This window comes from Dendrobates tinctorius, unplaced genomic scaffold (genome assembly GCF_039654945.1).
Source record: "Dendrobates tinctorius isolate UK_male_01 unplaced genomic scaffold, ASM3965494v1 ptg000270l, whole genome shotgun sequence".
Classification (NCBI taxonomy): domain Eukaryota; kingdom Metazoa; phylum Chordata; class Amphibia; order Anura; family Dendrobatidae; genus Dendrobates; species Dendrobates tinctorius.
The window spans coordinates 7,789,721-7,805,210 of record NW_027361937.1 but is presented as its reverse complement, the minus strand read 5'-3'; the positions used below and the strand labels follow the sequence as shown (position 1 = coordinate 7,805,210).

The following is a 15,490-nucleotide window of genomic DNA, read 5'->3' as shown; positions in this document are numbered from 1 at the left end:
TCAGTGGGCAGAACCATTGACCGCCCGTTGCCGCCAGAAGATGGACCGTGCTTTGTTCTTCTGAGGATACCACGCCGGCCGTTGCTCGTACTCCATCTCCCATCAGACTTTATTTGGATAAGGACCAGAGTAGACTACAATAAGTGCCATTTAAATATCAGACTGTTGAGTTAACCTTGTTTATTGTTCATCGCTCATTGTTTATTAACTCCCTGTGAGGAGACAATTGCCATCCCTTTTGTTGAGAAATTAAATAATATTGTTATACAGCCTTGTTCTGCAATCCCTGCGTTACTGCATTCCGGCACCTGCTTACTTAATGTCCGATTTTTACAGATGCATTGCCTTATTAACATAGCAAACTGTATTTGCTTATGTACATTAAAACTGTTGATGTATAAAATGATACACGGATGAAAAAAATGGACACACGGATGACAATTGTCTGAGTTTTATGGATCAAATTTGGAAGATGTTTCATACACTCTTCTGACCCAAGCCTGAAGTATATTCAGGGACAAGCTCACTTTTTAAGGTTTGTTGAAGATAATTTTGCTTTTTTTCTTTCTTTGATCTCCTCAATGGACTTGAAGCAGCAATCTTTTGAATCCATTTTGCCTTTCAATACTTGGTGGTAGACTGGGGTTCAGGTCTTAAATCTGGCATGCCTAAACCATTGATATATTTGCTAGGCCCCCAAGCTGCCATAGGTACCCCAGGGTTCTTTGCAATTGTATTGAGAGGCACTGATATCCTTGCAAGGAGCACTTTTTAGATCTTTTAAACACTTTAGATATATCTAGAGCAATGCTTTTTAAGCGCCAGTCCTCACGGCCCACAACACATGACGTTTTCAAGATTCCTTAGCCTGTGTGCCCACGTTGCATTTTTAATGCGTTTCCGCCGCATTTTTGCTGTGGTGGAAATGCTTAAACACTTTCCCGTGCAATCCTATGGGATTCTGCAGTTGCTGTGCCCATGCTGCGGATTTTCCCGCTGCGGAATCGCATAGTGGTAAAATCCGCAGCATGTCCATTATTTCTGTGGAATCGTGGCAATTCCGCCGCCATAGGATTGCATTGAAATGCTCACTTTATGCATGTGGCTATGCCCACCATGCGTAAAATGTGCGCTTCATGTGCGGATGGTACCCAGGGTCTGGAGGAGAGGAGACTCTCCTCCAGGCCCTGGGTACCATATTCCTGTAAAATATAGAATTAAAATAAAAACTATGGATATACTCACCCTCTGTCGGCCCCCGGAGTCGTCCCGGTCCTCATTGGCGCTAGTGGCAACTTCCGTTCCCAGGGATGCATTACGCGAATGACCTCTGATGACTTAGCGGTCACAAACCTCTTGTAGGTGTCGTGTGTAGATTTCCCAATACTTTTGCCAATATAGTGTATGTTACTGCCTATAAATCAACATTGTGTAGTCTCATCAGTTTTCTATTTTCTGATAATTTGCCAAAGGAATATTAGTAGTGATGGGAGAACCCGAACAGCAAAGTTTGGGGTCCATACCTAACACTTAGTGTCCCTGCACAGACCCCGAACACTGACTTCTCCAGGAAGTCCGTGTTATATAGACTGTTTCCCACGCTGGAGAAAAATACTGACGGCTCTGATCGATGGTAAGTTTGTTACCGCCTGTCAGATGAGAGCATGTGAGACAGCACTCTGACCGGCGATAAAAAGAATACCGCCGGTCACAGGAGTCAACTGATGAGTATTCAGCTGACGCCTGTGCAATAAATCAGCAAAAAAGGTGGTGTGGGTTCCTCTCTATTTTTGATCACTGCAGGTAAAGCTACCAGCTATGGGCTGCCACCCTCAGGTGTCAATCAGCTTTATATTGGTTGGTTTTCAAAAATAGAGGATTCCCACACTGTAATTTTTAATTTTAGAAATAAATGTAACAGTTTTTGTTACTGGCTTCCAAATGTAATATTTCAACTGCTTATGTTTAAAGACTATGGAAAAACGACTACATTCAGCACATACTTTGATTTTATGACCACAGGCCAGAAAAATTTTGTATTTATTGTGTCAAAAAAAGAAAATTATATTTTGATTCATGCGGTCTGATAAAAAATAACACTTGCATGGTAAATAGACAGACAGTCAAAAATCACTCAAAAAGGTTCAGAAATGAGTAGTTTTTCTAGATTTGCGAGTGTACTGCAAATTGCTTTCTCGAAGAAGCCCCCAAATGTAGTCCCCATCATGGTTTCGTTATACTGTCCTTGGTAACGACAGTCCAAGTCCAATATATCTTGTTGAAAGAGCTCACCTTGCTCCTCTGAGTAAGCTCCCATATTCCCCTTGAACTTGTCAAGATGGCATCAAGGATATGGACTTTGAGAGACATTCTGCATCCCATTATGGCATAATTCTTTAAAAGAGTCTGAACCAACTGCACATAGTTTTCAGCCTTGTGATTACCCAGGAAGCCATGAACCACTGCAACAAAACTGTCCTAAGCCGCTTTCTTCATCCTGTTCAGCAGCTTGGCGAACTCATCACATTCTATGATCTTGATCTGCGGTCCGACGAAGATACCAGCCTTGACATTTGACTCGGACAGCTTTGGAAAGAGATCTTGGATGTACTTGAAAGCAGTTGACTCCTTGTCAAGAGCCGTGACAAATTGCTTGATGAGGCCTAATTTGATATGCAGTGGTGGCAAAGCACCTTCAGAGGTTTTTCCATCAATATGGCCATGTGAGGGCTTATTTTTTGTGGGACAAGTTGTACTTTTGAACTACACCATTGGTTTTAGCATGTCGTGTACTCAAACGGGAAAAAAAATTCTTGAAATTGCAAAAAAAGTGCAATCCCAAACTTGTTTTTTGTTTGTCTTTTTTGCTAGGTTCACTAAATGCTAAAATGAACCTGTCATTATGATTCTCCAGGTCATTACGAGTTCATAGACACCAAACATGTCTAGGTTATCTTTTGTCTAAGTGGTGAAAAAAAATTCCAACGTTTGCTTAAAAAAAAAATAAATAAATAAAAAAAAGCGCCATTTTCCGAGACTCGTAGCGTCTCCATTTTTTGTGATCTCTGGTTGGTGAGGGCTTATTTTTTGCGCATCGAGCTGACGTTTTTAATGATATCACTTTTGTGCAGATACGTTCTTTTGATCGCCCGTTATTTAATTTTAATGCAATGTCATGGCGACCAAAAAAACGTAATTCTGGAGTTTTTACTGTTTTGTCGCTACGCCGTTTAGCGATCAGGTTAATCCTTTTTTTATTGATAGATCGGGCGATTCTGAACGCGGCGATACCAAATATGTGTATGTTTGATTTTTTTTTTTTATTGCTTACTTTTTTCATATTTTAAATCTTTTCTTTTGCTTTTGTAATGCTTCAATAGCCTCCATGGGAGGCTGGAAGCTGCCATAGCTCGATCGCCTCTGCTACACAGAGGTGATGCTCACTGTTAGCGCGGGTGGTCAGGAGCGGGAACTCCGAGAGTGGACCCTCTGGACCGTGGCACCGAGGGGCCCCGGGCGAGCTGCCAGGTGGAACCGACCCCTATACAGGGACCGTTAGGAGCAGGCCCAGGGGGTCGAGTACCACGGTAGCCGGTACCGAGAGGGGCGGCTCAGGATGGACCGGAGTAAGACTGAGACTGGAGTTGGACGGCAGGAGCACTGAAGACAGGACTGGAGTAGGACGGCAGGAACACAAGGCAGGGCTGGAGTAGGACGACAGGAACACTGAAGGCAGGACTGGAGTAGGTCGGCAGGAACACAAGGCAGGACTGGAGTAGGACGACAGGAACACTGAAGGCAGGAGTGGAGTAGGTCGGCAGGAACACAAGGCAGGACTGGAGTAGGTCGGCAGGAACACAAGGCAGGACTGGAGTAGGTCGGCAGGAACACAAGGCAGGACTGGAGTAGGTCGGCAGGAACACAGGTAGCGGGACTGAGAAGCTGCTGTGAGGAGCAGCCGAGACAGGAACTGCAGCAGCAGTGTGTGCACGAAGGACAGAGGCCAGAGTGTCAGGAAACACAACGATCAGGCGCCTCCCTCAGTGGGAAGCGGCCTGATATGGCCCCGTCTGGTCAGCCATTGGTCCACAGGTGCTTCCGGGTTAGGGCACAGCCGAAGCATAAGAAGCAGGAAGGAGGCGCGGCCGCGGCCTATGGCGCATGCGCATAGCATGCAGGGAAGGCATTGGTCGCGGACCTGTCTCAGGTGACCGCCGCGGCCGTCGGGTGGAGAGAGGCTGCGGCGTGGGAGCGGAGGGCGACTGCGGCGTGGGAGCGGAGGCCGGGTGAGTATGGTGGAGCGGTGTAACAGTACCCCCTCCCCTAAGCCGCCCCCCCGGAGGTTAACAAGAAACCTCTTGAGGATACGGGGAGCATTAATATTCTCCCGAGGCTCCCAGGATCTCTCCTCAGGACCAAAGCCCTTCCAATCAACGAGAAAGAAAGTCCTACCTCTAACCCTTTTCACAGCGAGGATGTCCTGTACTTCAAAAATGTTGTCGGCCCCCACCGGCTGAGGACCAAGATCAAGCGAGGAGTGGAAACGATTCAGCACCACAGGCTTCAGGAGAGAGACGTGAAAGGTGTTCGGGATCCGGAGCGAAGCAGGCAACCTCAATTTGTAGGCAACTTCGTTAATACGTCCCAGAATTTCAAACGGACCAATGTAGCGTGGACCCAACTTGTAAGAGGGCAGTTTTAGTCGGACGAATTTGGAGGAGAGCCAGACCTTGTCGCCAACATGATACGGAGGAGAATCCAACCTCTTTTTGTCAGCATAGTTCTTCATCTGATCAGCGGATCTCTTGAGTGATGTGTTGGTCTCAGCCCAAATCTTAGAAAATTCCGAGGACAAGGCATTGGCCACGGGTACCTCAGAGGCAGGGGTTATCGGAAGAGGAACACCAGGATGTCTGCCAAAAACAATGAAAAACGGAGACTTGGCCGAAGACTCACCAGCATGGTTGTTATAAGCGAACTCTGCCCAGGGGAGTAAGTTGACCCAATCGTTCTGGTGGGCGTTAGAGAAGTGGCGTAAGTATCCCGTAAGCGTCTGGTTGGTACGCTCTACTTGTCCGTTGGACTGTGGATGGTAGGCCGAGGAGAAGTCGAGGGAAACGTTCATGAGCTTACAAAGCGAATGCCAGAACTTGGAGGTAAACTGAACCCCTCGGTCAGACACAATGCGTCGAGGTAGACCATGAAGCCTGAAGACTTGATGAATGAAGATTTTGGCCAGCTCTGGCGCTGAGGGAAGGCCCGGCAGAGGGATGAAGTGAGCCATCTTGGAAAAACGATCCACCACCACCAGGATGACTGTGCAGCCCGCAGAGCAGGGTAGATCGGTGATTAAATCCATGGCGATGTTCTCCCAAGGAACCGTAGGGACAGGCAACGGAAGCAACAAGCCGAACGGAGATCTCCGTGGCACCTTGTTTTTTGCACAGGATGGACAAGAAGCCACAAAGTCGAGTACATCTTGGCGAAGTGAGGGCCACCAGTAGTGACGTTTGATAAGGTCAAGAGTCTTCTTAGTTCCGGCATGGCCGGCCAGTTTGGAGGAGTGCCCCCATAGAAGAACCTTTTGCTTGAGATTCTCTGGCACAAGCGTCTTGCCAGGCGGAGGAGTAAGCCAGTTCACTGGAGCCACGGTGATGATCCTAGTGGGATCAATGATATGTGACGGTTCCTCCGTGGATTCGTGTGGTTGGAAGACCCTGGACAGGGCGTCGGCTTTGGAATTCTTGTTGCCGGGACGGAATCGGAGCTCGAAATCAAATCGGGCAAAAAATAAAGACCATCTGGCCTGGCGAGGGTTTAGTCTCTGGGCAGACTGGAGATAGGCCAGATTCTTGTGGTCCGAGAAGATGACAAAAGGATGTACAGCTCCTTCCAGGAGGTGGCGCCATTCCTCCAAGGCCAACTTGATAGCCAAAAGTTCCCGGTCACCGATCGAGTAGTTACACTCGGATGGAGAAAAGGCCTTCGAGAAGAAGCCACAAGGGTGCAGGCGACCGGAGACGGTTCTCTGGGACAACACCGCCCCGGCACCAGTCGAGGAAGCGTCCACCTCGAGTACAAAAGGTTGATCGCTCTCAGGGCGATGCAGGACCGGAGCCGTGGAGAAAGCCCATTTTAGGGTCAGAAAGGCCTGCTCTGCCTCAGGAGACCAATCCTTGGAAGTAGACCCTTTACGGGTGAGCACAGAAATGGGTCTTGTGATCGCGGAGAAGTGGGAGACAAATTGCCGGTAATAGTTGGCGAACCCGAGGAATCGTTGTATCGCCTTTAATCCGACGGGGCGAGGCCATTTGAGGATGGCAGACAACTTCACGGGGTCCATCCTTAGACCAGCGTCGGAGATAATGTATCCCAGAAATGGCAGAGAGGTCTGTTCGAAGAGACATTTCTCGATCTTTGCATACAGACGGTTCTCCCGAAGCCGCTGAAGCACCAGGCGGACACTCTTTCTGTGGGACGAGAGGTCCGGCGAGAAGACGAGGATGTCGTCTAAGTACACGACCACACAGGAGTACAAGAGATCCCGGAAGATCTCGTTGACGAACTCTTGAAAGACTGCAGGAGCATTGCAAAGACCGAAGGGCATGACCAGGTACTCGTAATGGCCTTCTCGAGTGTTGAAAGCGGTCTTCCACTCGTCACCTGCACGGATACGGACCAGATTGTAGGCTCCTCTGAGGTCCAGCTTGGTAAAGACCCGAGCCCCTCTGAGACGGTCAAACAGTTCTGGAATGAGTGGAAGAGGGTACCTGTTCTTGATGGTAATCTCATTCAAGCCCCTATAGTCGATGCATGGCCGAAGAGTCCCGTCCTTCTTTTTGATGAAGAAGAACCCGGCTCCTGCGGGCGAAGAGGATTTCCGTATAAAGCCTTTGGCGAGGTTCTCTCGGACGTACTCAGACATGGCGGTGGTCTCCACGGGAGACAGAGGGTAGATTCTGCCCCTTGGGGGGGTTGAACCAGAAACAAGTTCAATTGGGCAGTCAAACGGCCGGTGTGGGGGGAGGACCTCCGCTTCCTTCTTATCAAAAACATCGGCGTAGGAGCTGTAAGCTGGAGGAAGACCCGGGAGGTCTGGAGGTGACCGTGGAGCGGCCGCCAGGCGGACAGGAATCAGACAGCGAGCTTGGCACGGGTGCCCCCAGCGGAGTATCTCCCCAGAAGACCAGTCGAGAACAGGCTGATGAGTCCTTAACCATGGAAGACCGAGTAGAATGGCGTGAGAGAGCTTAGGTAAAACGTAAAAGGCTATCTTCTCTCGATGTAAGGCTCCGATTTGCAATTCCACCTCTTCAGTGACTAAGGTGACGGACACCTGTAGCGGTTTGCCATCCACGGTGGCAATCTGAATTGGGTTAGGTAGAGTGACTACAGGAATTCGGTATTTGTCTACCTCCTCCGGCCGAATGAAGTTACCCGCTGAGCCCGAATCCACGTAGGCCACCTCGGAACCACGCCTCCCTCCTGAAACCAAAAGCACAGAAATCGTAAGGGGTTGAGAGGAATCCTCATCATCACCTAGGAAGGCCTCTCTTACCTGACCTAGGTGGAGTCGTTTCCCTGTCTCTTAGGACAGGTGCGGATATAGTGTGACGAATGACCGCAATAGAGGCACAGACCTTGTGCCCGTCTCTCTCTCTGACGTAACTTGGCCAACCTGAGATGATCTATCTGCATGGGCTCACCCGAAGAGAGGGAAGAAGATCCGACTGAACGTGAGCTGGCCGACTGAGTGAAAGGAGAAACTGACCTGAAGGAGCGCCTGTCTCTCACTGACTCCCGAGCGCGCTCCAGGAAGCGCAGCTCAATGCGGGTAGCCAGCGAGATAAGGTCCTCTAAGGTGGACGGGGTATCTCGACCTGCGAGTTCATCCTTTATTTTACTAGAAAGACCGCGCCAGAATGCCCCGACCAAAGCTGCGTTATTCCAGCCGAGCTCGGAGGAAATAGTGCGAAAGCGAATAGCGTACTGTCTGACCGTGAGAGAGCCCTGGTGTAAGTTAAAGAGTGACTCAGTGAGAGAGGCTAACCGGCCCGGCTCATCGAAAACCTTACGAAACGTATCCAGGAAAACCGGGAGACTCGAAACGACCGGGTCGTCACGTTCCCAGAGCGGGTTTACCCAAGAAAGGGCCTCTCCCTCCAGATGGGACATGATGAAGGCCACTTTGGCCCGGTCCGAGGGGTATTGCTGCGGCAGCCATTCAAAGTGGAGACTACACTGATTTAAGAACCCCCTACAGAGCTTGGGATCCCCAGTGAAACGAGGCGGCTTGGCGAGGCGGGGCGTCGGAGGAGCAGTAGACGCAGGGGGAGGAGTCGGCACTGCAGCGCAGCCTGGAGGGCCGACAAGCGACTATCAAAGGAGGCCATGTAGGACAAAATGTGGGTTTGAGTATCTTGCTGCTGACCCAGCTCCTGTTGGAGACTGGCCAGCTGAGTGGCATTTCCAGGATCGGCCACCTGTAAGGCCGACAAACGGGTGTCCATCGACTTCATGATTGACATAATGCGCCCCTGATTCTCCCGTAGGAATAGCAACTCTTTCTGGGTAGCAGCCGTAGTACCGGCGGAGTCCATGGCCTGATCGTACTGTTAGCGCGGGTGGTCAGGAGCGGGAACTCCGAGAGTGGACCCTCTGGACCGTGGCACCGAGGGGCCCCGGGCGAGCTGCCAGGTGGAACCGACCCCTATACAGGGACCGTTAGGAGCAGGCCCAGGGGGTCGAGTACCACGGTAGCCGGTACCGAGAGGGGCGGCTCAGGATGGACCGGAGTAAGACTGAGACTGGAGTTGGACGGCAGGAGCACTGAAGACAGGACTGGAGTAGGACGGCAGGAACACAAGGCAGGGCTGGAGTAGGACGACAGGAACACAGAAGGCAGGACTGGAGTAGGTCGGCAGGAACACAAGGCAGGACTGGAGTAGGACGACAGGAACACTGAAGGCAGGAGTGGAGTAGGTCGGCAGGAACACAAGGCAGGACTGGAGTAGGTCGGCAGGAACACAAGGCAGGACTGGAGTAGGTCGGCAGGAACACAAGGCAGGACTGTAGTAGGTCGGCAGGAACACAGGTAGCGGGACTGAGAAGCTGCTGTGAGGAGCAGCCGAGACAGGAACTGCAGCAGCAGTGTATGCACGAAGGAGCGAGGCCAGAGTGTCAGGAAACACAACGATCAGGCGCCTCCCTCAGGGGGAAGCGGCCTGATATGGCCCCGTCTGGTCAGCCATTGGTCCACAGGTGCTTCCGGGTTAGGGCACAGCCGGAGCATAAGAAGCAGGAAGGAGGCGCGGCCGCGGCCTATGGCGCATGCGCATAGCATGCAGGGAAGGCATCGGTCGCGGACCTGTCTCAGGTGACCGCCGCGGCCGTCGGGTGGAGAGAGGCTGCGGCGTGGGAGCGGAGGGCGACTGCGGCGTGGGAGCGGAGGCCGGGTGAGTATGGCGAAGCGGTGTAACACTCAGATCATCTCTATGTAGCAGAATTACTGCATTGCTATGCAATAATCGCATATGGTAATACCAATAGGTAGCCCCTCAATCGTAGGGTCATAGGGCCTTAAAAATAGAGCAATATACAATGATGCAAATAATTGGAACTTAGCGTATGTTCAGACCACCCGACGCGTTTCCCCGTTTGCACGGTTCATCAGGAGGAATGCATATTGATGCCAGATGCCATGATGATGTTATACCATGATGGTATTACCATATGTGATTAAGTTTTTTATAAATGAGGGAGACTATTGCTCCTAGGTTAATGAATATGCCTCTGTGTGTGTAACACTCTTTGAGGTGGCTTAAATATATGTCAAAATTTAATCATTTGTATTATTATATATGGCTCTAATTCAAAGGCCTTATGTCCCTATGATTGAGGGGCTGTTACATTGATATTATCATATATGAATAAGTCCTTTATTTATGGGGAAAAAATTGTTGCTCCTAGGATGTGAAAATGCCGCTGTGTGTTTAACATTTTTTCTGGATTTGGATCATTGTGGCAATTATGGGCCTTAATGTTGTTTGGCCTTTTTATGTTGCCTGCTAATTCTGGGTTTGAACCTACTAAATGAAATGTTATATATTGTGTAAGGACCTATTCCTTTCATTTCTTTTCTTTGCTATATTGTTTTCCCCCCTATATTGATAGGGTGATATTAGGGGAAAGAGGGACAGTTCACGGTGAGTGGGGGCGCCAAAAAAATCGTTTCTTAGGGTGTCAACCTCCACGGCAAGGAAGAAGTCAGTGAGGCATATTGCAGGGTTATTGCAGGCAATTTTTGTGTGTTAATATTGTGGGTTATATGGTTTTTTTTTACCCTACACACTGGGATAGGTGTTTTTTACTATAATAAGGAATTAAAATTGTTTTTAAGGGAAATATATGTTCACTATTTGATTACTTCTCCCGGAATAATTCTGTTAAAGTGTGATACTCTGCCACAGGACCTGCCAATACCCACTAGTGAGATCCAAGGTGGAAAAGTAGTAATCAACACACATTCTCATGGTACCATCCTTTTTCTTTACAAAAACTATGGGAGCTGCCCAGGGGCTACAACTGTCTCTGATAACCCCAGCTTCCTTCATCTCTCTCAACATACCTTTAGCACATTGGTATTGTGTTGGGGGTATAGGCCGGTACCTTTCTTTCATGGGTGGATGATCTCCAGTGGGGATATGATGTTGAACTCCTTTTGCCTGCCCAAAATCTAGTGGGTGTTTCCTGAATACCCGCTTATATTCCTGTGTCACTCTGTAAACCCCATTTTTCTGGTATGAAGGTGTAGACTCAATCCCCACCTGCAGTTGCTGGCACCACTCCTCCAGCTGCTTCACAGAGCCATTGTCCTCCACCTGATAGGATGAGACCAAGTGCTCTGCTGCCTGCAATGAGTTGTTATTAACAGTGAGCAGCTTAGCAACTGTGGTGTACCGAGGTATGGTGGCTTCCTCCTCCCCACAATTGAAGAGGCGTACACGTACTCTCCCTTTACGTACATCAACTACCCCTCTGGCTGTCAGGACAGTGGGCCTGCTATCAGAATATACTGGTTCTACCAATGCCTGGTAATCTTTCCCTCTGAGACCTATGGCTGCCCGACACCAAATCAACATTTCACATCTGGGGGGTATTGCAATGGGGAAAGGATCACTCACTCTGACACTGCCAATTTCTCCACCAGAGAGTTCTACCTGTTGTCTTTGCCTCAGGGCTCTGATCTCCTTCTGCAGGACTTGTTGTTCACTGGAACCAGCAGTCTCAGCCACCTGTTGAAACAAGACAATAACCTCGGAAAGACAGTTTTCAGTTACATTTGTACCAAGAGTCATCATTGGATTACATTCACGTCGCTCAATATCCACAACTATCAGACCTTTAGATTTTAGCTCTACCCGAACCACTTTAACAGTAATCTCTTTACATCCAATCTGCGGTAAAGACTGACCATTACTGGCAACTACTGTCAGTTCATCAGTTGGGCCACGGGTAAGTTCAGAATCAGCCCAATACCTCTTGTAAACAATGTACGGCATAGTGGTCACCTGGGAGCCAGTGTCCAGCAAAGCGTTCATGGGGAGGCCATCAATCACCACAGGGAGGATCGGTCTCCCTCCAACATACTTGGCTCTCCAGTTCTTTGGGCCTGGGGAGCCTATTCCTGGGGGTTGGCCCTCTGCCCCAGGGGTTGTTCGTTTAAATGACAGTACCTGGCGATGTGGCCTGGCCTGCGACAGTTACGACAGATGGGGCGTCCATCCTGGTCATAGCGATCGTTGGTTCTCCCTCGGAGTGGCGGAATCCTCTTCTTCCGGAGCCACGGGACATCCTCTGGACTGGAGGCCAGCTGGATCTTCTCCTTGGAGGACACTTGCAGGGACTGCACAGTTTTAGTAAGTGCAGCCATTCCTTTGGTCAACTCCTGGACTTGAAGACGCAGTTCTTCAGTTGGATCTTTATCCAGAGTCTGTGCATCAGCCTCCACAGGGATGGAAGGGAAAGATGTTGCTTCCTGGTGGTAGGTGATCGCTGGGTGCCTCAGGGGCGCAGGATGGCTGTCAGTTGGCTCCTGCAGTACCCGAATAGCCCTGTCCTTGAAATCAGCAAAGTCCAGATCAGGGTCTTGTAGGGTGATGATGCGCAACTGTCCTCTGTGTGTTCTGGATAGGAGTCCTTCAATGAACTGCTCCTTTAACAGTTTGCCCTCCTCTTTCACACTGTCAGGGTCAACTTTATTAACTGCTCGCAGCACCTCCTGCAGGTTAAGAGCATAGTCCCCTATACTGTCCTGCACTTTCTGTTTACATCCAAAGAATCGCATCTTGATTTCAGCTGCAGAGCGGGTGTCAAAGGTGCTTCTCAGCTTGGCTAGAATCTTTTTAACAGTCTCTTTATCAGTGTCCTGCCAGGCTTTCACCTCTCTCTGTGCTGCACCTGTCAGTTGTCCAATAAGGATGTGCACTTTCTGGCACGGGGTATACTTCAAACAAACTGCACAGTCTCTCTTTGAATTCACTCAGGGTATGTGACTCCCCTGAATACTGCGGTATCCATGCTGCTCCCGGAAGGTAGGGCATAGACAGCGGCATTATGGGGACCGCTGCGGTGAGCGCTACTCCTTGCGGCGCGGAGGGGTTGGCGGCGTCCGCCGCTGCATTGCTGTGTGGCACGGACATTCTCTTCCCCCCCCCTAGTTAATGTTAGCCAGGGCCGGGGGTTGGGTGAGCTTACCGGCGGCCGCTTCGCAGGCCCGACGCTCTGGGCTGTAGGCCTCAGCTCCTCCCACCTCTTGCGCGCTTATTCCTCTTCCCGCGCGGGATTTCACTGCTTCGCGCTCTCGGAGGGGCTCCTCCCACGAAGGCCTGCCCCTTTTCTTCCCGCGCGCGCCAATCAGAGGGATAATGGCGGCAATGGCGCCAATTTCACACAGTCTTTTACACAAATACAGTCTATGGCACACAGGACCCAGGGGTATACTGGGCTCTGTAATCCTGTTCGTGACGCCAAGTTGGGTCGCCCTCCCAGGGCTGTGGGGTACTCGGTACTGGGCCGGTATCAGCGGGAGGTGTCACAGCAGCAGTGACCCGGTCCGTGGCCCTGGGCGCCCAAGTAATGGGGGAATTGAAATGGTGGAATGTGGTTAAATGAATAGTTTGTGACGCCACCTGTGGTGTTCGACAAGGGAGGTGTTAAGCCTACGCTGCATGCAGATCCGCTGGGACTGATGGTATGGTGCAGCAAAGAAGTAAAAGCTCCCCACAGGTGAAGCTGTAGTCCCAGGGCAGTGTAGATGTGGTTGGCATGGGGATGTAGCGGTGCCAGAAGGGTAGGAAGCAGACAAAGACACAGCGGGGTGCAATTTCTGTACCTTTACTTAATAAATGCAGTCCAGGGTCCTGATTACAGATGGTACCGGAGCAGGCTAGCCTGGAAGCAACTCAGGGATTCTCTCTCAGTCTCCTTCCTAGCACTTATTTGAGTGAAGTACTCCTAGTACTGAGTTACACTGAAGTTCCTCTCAATTCTCTTCTACTCTTGCTCCTCGTATGGCAGACAGCTGTAGCCGCTATTCCTCTCTTGGCTCACGCCGTGCTGTTGTGCCTCCGAGTCTTAGATGGGGGTAGTGCATTTACAGCCTCCTACTCCTCTGGTGTCTGTTTCAGGTTCATTAGTATCCATGCAACCGTGGAGACCAGGCTCCAGTTCATGCGCTCTCACTGGAGATGAGCCTTTCCTCTCTGCTCAATCTCTGTGCTTCTTCCCCACGTCAGACACACTTCACCCTCCTCACACTAACTGACCACTCCTTCCTCTTAGCCCTCAGAGAGTACTCCTCCCCTTAATTCTGGTTCATAGTCCCCCCTGCTGGCCTGGAGTGGAACTGTGTTGCATGTATAGGTTAACTGCGAGAGAGACCCTTCATTGCCTCCAAGCCTGGCATTACCCTCCCTGGAGGAAGGCAAGGCCACTGTGGCGGCCATACTCCTGGGGGCGCCACACTTTTATACTTGTATGACTACTATTGAACAGTCCGAGAACATTCTAAAAGTTTCTAGAAACTTCTAGATAATTCTGGAAAATTCACAATTCTAGCAGTTCAACAATATTCCAGCAGACTACTCAGTATTGAATACAAATCAAGAATTTTCCTGAAAACAGACGAATTTCAAAATTTCAATGTCCTGATCACAAAAGCAAAGTTTTTGTGGAACAACAACTATTTTCTATTTGTTTTAGGCATAACGAGTTAGGGAAACACACTTTGGACCCAGGAACAAAAAATAAATAAAAATTTGTTACATAGTCTAGATAAGATTACATAATCTAGATTAGACTGCGTTATGCTTATTAATGTTCCGAAACCATGGAAATACATCAGTCTGCCAAGCGTTTAAACAAAAAAGGTAGGAAGACTCTAATGAAGACTATTGCTTGCTTTTTAATTTTAAATGCACTGGAACAATATAGAAGAAAATTTGCAAAGGTGGATATAGCATTTGGGCAGTGGATGCTGCTTTCTTTAATTTATTCCCTGCCTTTCTGAGTGAAGCAGGTTAAGTGTTCAGTTACACAATGCAACCACTGAGTTCACTGTGGCTCCGTTTGCTAATGAGCTGCAGTTGAAACTTTTTCTCTTCTTCGCTTTACCTTCACACTTCGTGATCTTGTGATATAGTAGAGCAGAAGTCATTTCCGCATTTCTTCTCCATGTGAGTAACATAGAAGTCCTTTGGAACTGGTGTAATTGGTAAAGGCACTGTATTTCCCTGGCATCACCTGTGTGTATTCTGGATTTGGAAATGTTGGGACAGTACAAGGTTATTTCTTGTTTCTCTAGAGACCTTATCTGCAAGGCTACCAACTCATTTTGCTTTTACAACTGATACAAATAGGTGAAAAGCTGTCATGGTGCTTGAGATGGATTTAATCCATGAAAATGTAATTTATTTTATTTTGTATGCTGAAGATCACTCCTGAATAGTTTTGTGGATTCAGGCGAAGACTGCATAATTTAGCTTTCTATCAGTTCACAACAGAATCCTAGTCTCTGTTTAAAAGAATATATTTTTTGACAAATTCTGGCAGTCCACATTGACTTTACAGGGATCCACTGAGAATTTGGTATCCTTAGACTGCACAAACAGTGTTAAGCTGGAGTCACACATAGCGACTTACCAGCCATCCCGACAACGATATCAACGTGCCAGGATCGCTGGTAAGTCGCTATGTGATTGCTGGTGAGCTGTCACACAGACAGCTTCACCAGCGATCAGCACGCCGACGCCGAGTTGGAGCGAGCCCGGGAGCAGCGGACAAGTGTGCCTGCTGTTCCAGTCCTCCACCAGCAGAGGGCGCACCTGCATCCCCGGTCTCTCCTGGCGGCGTCCTGCTGCCTCCTGGTCCCCAGCGTGCGACGGCGGAACCTGTAACTCGCTGGTAACTAATGTACACATCGGGTATCCAA

The 15,490-nt window shown here is 49.5% G+C and overlaps 1 protein-coding gene and 1 long non-coding RNA gene across 2 annotated transcripts in view; one reads left to right on the top strand and one right to left on the bottom strand.

Moving 5' to 3' along the window:
- Window positions 1–15,490, top strand: part of LOC141069641 (CMP-N-acetylneuraminate-beta-galactosamide-alpha-2,3-sialyltransferase 2-like) — a 130,955-nt gene that overhangs the window by 24,246 nt on the left and 91,219 nt on the right. The window lies entirely within an intron of this gene.
- The window catches only part of LOC141069642 (uncharacterized), a 140,067-nt gene that overhangs the window by 69,203 nt on the left and 55,374 nt on the right, over window positions 1–15,490 (bottom strand). The window contains exon 2 of the long non-coding RNA XR_012226614.1: window positions 11,220–11,294. This is a non-coding gene — a long non-coding RNA (uncharacterized lncRNA). The remainder of the gene's footprint in view (window positions 1–11,219; window positions 11,295–15,490) is intronic.